Genomic DNA, 3,534 nt, shown 5'->3' with positions numbered 1-3,534 from the left:
GCCTCTCATTGTTGTGGCCTCTCCCGTTGCGGAGCACAGGCTCTGGACGCGCAGGCTCAGCGGCCATGGCCCACGGGCCCCGACGCCCCGCAGCATGTGGGATCTTACCGGACCAGGGCATGAACCCGTGTCCCCTGCATCAGCAGGCGGACTATCAACCACTGAGCCACCAGGGAAGCCCTCTGATTCTCTTTTTTGTGCATCAGAAAAGGCTCCTTTTCCCTGGGTTCGGTGGACTCATTCCTCCTCATTCATACCTTATTGCCATTCCATCCTTACTTAGCTCTCCCTGATGTCAATAGCCCAGCAACAATAGTTACTGCCACCTTAGATTGTTTACAATCTGTGGATGATAAAAACTTTCAAGAACAACCATAGGGGACCTAAGGAAAATGTCATTAGGAGCCAGGCGGATAAATGTGTCACACCGGGGAGTGGTGATTCCGTATCAAACTGGTGGGAACATGCCTGGTCGAGAAGTATTCAAATCATTAAAAACCTTGGGCTATAAAAGATCAATATATAAAAATCATTTGTATTTCTATACACTATTAAAGAACAATCAGAAAACGAAATTAAGAAAACAATTCTATTTACAATAGCATCGAAAAGAATAAAATACTTAGGAATAAATTTCACCAAAGCAGTTCACGACTTATACTCTGTCGGGCCCCACAACGGCCCCTAGGGCTCTACGGTCGCGGGCGCTCCTGGGCCACCCGCGTCAACAAAGAGAAATCACGGAGTCTTAGCCTATGCTGCCCGCGGATGGAGGGCCGTGCCCAGGATCTCCGCACCGACGAGGCCGCGGCCGCTCCTGGCCAGATCAAAGACACTAGGGCAGACTCCGACAAAGAACTGGATACCCTGTACCAGAGCCCTCCGCCGGGATCTCCTTGTAGTCCGTCCCGCTAGCCCAGCCACCTACTTGGCCTAGTACCACCTGGACGCCGCCATCTTGCCCAGCTGGGGCCGGGCTTCCGCCGCCACCAGTTCTGAGTTTCCGCCCCGCAGCCCGGCCCCGCCTCTTCAGGTCCTGGCTCCGCCCACTCTCGGGAGGGGTTTGCCCTTTTGGTGTTCCGGAGTCGTGAGCCTGAAGGTATTACGCTTGGCGCGCCCCGCCGCAGCGCGGAAACTCTGGGCAGACACTCTGTACACATACAGCACCTGTGACGGAGGCAAAGGGTTCCTCAGACGCCCTTCCGCACTCACCAGCCCGGATTACCACATCCTACACTCCCAAGCTCAGGGACAGCACATAGAAACCTGCATAGACTCGACTGTGACCTCCCCAGTGTGATTATGGGCGAGCAAGAAGATAACCAGGAAAAAGGAAAGGTGAGCGCAAGGAAAGAAACACTGCAGGAATGGTGATAGTGAGGAGAGGAGAAAACAGCCTCTTTGCCTGCAAGGTGATTCACTTCATGAGCATCCTGCCTTTGTTCGTGCCAATGTCTCTTTTTCCTTCCATCCCACCCCAGTCTTTTTCTTCCTTTAAGGCCTGGTTGGAATCAGCTCTAAACTTTTGCCAACTGGGCCTACTCACTGAACTTTCCTTGGAATCTTCCATCTGCACCACTTGTGTGCCATGTTGGGAACATACTGCCCACTATCAACTGTCTCCAGTCACCTTTTCATAAGTATGTACCCTGTTCCCTTGTATAGACTGTGAGTTCCTTGGGGGCATCAGGCCTTCTTTTTTGCATCCGTAATGCTCAGCACCCAACATATTGCCATGAACATAGGACCTTAGTAAATCATTGCTTGATTGAAGGCCGTCTTAGGGCAGCCAGTGTTAGTCCAGGAGTTCTCAAACTTTAGCAGGCACCAGAAACACCTGGAGGGCTTGTTAAACCAGATTTCTGGGCCTCACCTGAGTTTCTGATTCAGTCGGTCTCCAATAGGACCCAAGAATTTGCATTTCTAACAACTTTCTAAGTATTCTACAGAATCCTTCTTTAGTTCTCTTGGTTTCGAGTGCAGCAGTAAATTTCAGCCACTAGGATTTAGCCAACCTTGGGGGTCCAAATTGTACTGGCTGTTCAGAAGTTATGGTGAATGAGGGAGGGAAATTGGATCCAAAAATGCAGGAAGAATGAATGTAGAAAATCACTGTTTGCAACCACTAATCAAACAATCGCTCCAGACAATAATCATCAATAACTGATAAAGCTATTAGGTAAAAGGTTGATGAGAACTTAGTATGGATGGATCAGGTGGTCAACTTTTTAACCTACTGATGAATCTTAACATCACTAAAAGTGGGGCCACTGGACATAATGTGCCCCCTGATATGATGCCACTGAAAGTACAAAACATGTCCTAGGAAGCCTTCATGCCGAAAAATTGAAGCTGAATCTAGTCAGGCATCTAGATCTATCATCTCTAACTACATTAAGACATTATCAATTAAACATGTTGTCCTTGTTTGTATCCTGATTCAAACAAACTTATAAATTGACGTCTTTTGAGACTGTTTGGGAAAACTGAACACAAACTGACTTTTATATGATATTAAGTATTTTAAAAAGATTTTAATGTGTATGGGGAGTTCCCTGGTGGTCTAGTGGTTAGAATTCGTGCTTTTACCGTGGTTAGAAAAGCACCACAGGTGCTTTTACTGTCACAGCCCAGGTTCAATCCCTGGTTGGGGAACTGAGATCCCGCAAGCCAAGTGGTACAGCCAAATAAATAAATAAATAAATAAAACGTGTTTAAAAAAAAATAGGGCTTCCCTGGTGGCACAGTGGTTAAGAATCCGCCTGCCAATGCAGGGGACACGGGTTCGAGCCCTGGTCTGGGAAGATCCCACATGTCGCGGAGCAACAAAGCCCATGCGCCACAACTACTGAGCCTGCGCTCTGGAGCCCATGAGCCGCGACTACTGAAGCCCATGTGCCTAGAGTCCATGCTCCGCAACGAGAAGCCACTGCAATGAGAAGCCCACGCACTGCAACGAAGAGTAGCCCCCTCTTGCCCCAACTAGAGAAAAGCCCAGGCGCAGCAACGAAGACCCAACGCAGCCAAAAAAAAAAAATGTATTGGGTATGGATGTGGTTCTTTTTGAAAAATAAATTTTATTTTTTAAATTTATTTATTTTTGGCTGCATTGGGTCTTCGTTGCTGCGTGTGGACTTTCTCTAGTTGCGGAGAGCGGGGCTACTCTTCGTTGGGGTGCTCGGGCTTCTCATTGCGGTGGCTTCTCTTGTTGCAGAGCACAGGCTCTAGGCACGCAGGCTTCAGTAGTCGTGGCTCATGGGCTCTAGAGTGCAGGCTCAGTAGTTGTGGTGCATGGGCTTACTTGCTTCGCAGCATGTGGGATCTTCCCGGACCAGGGCTTGAACCCGTGTCCCCTGCATTGGCAGGCGGATTCTTAACCACTGCGCCACCAGGGAAGTGCCAAATAAACTTTATCTTAGAATAGCTTTAGATTTACAGAAGAATTGCAAAGAAAGAAAGCTTCCATTTACCCCAAACACAGTTTCCCCTGTTATTAGCATCTAACATTAATATGGTACATTTGTTGGAATTGAA

Source organism: Lipotes vexillifer, unplaced genomic scaffold (genome assembly GCF_000442215.2).
Source record: "Lipotes vexillifer unplaced genomic scaffold, Lipotes_vexillifer_v1.1 scaffold408, whole genome shotgun sequence".
Lineage (NCBI taxonomy): Eukaryota > Metazoa > Chordata > Mammalia > Artiodactyla > Lipotidae > Lipotes > Lipotes vexillifer.
Note: the sequence above shows the minus strand (reverse complement) of the source record.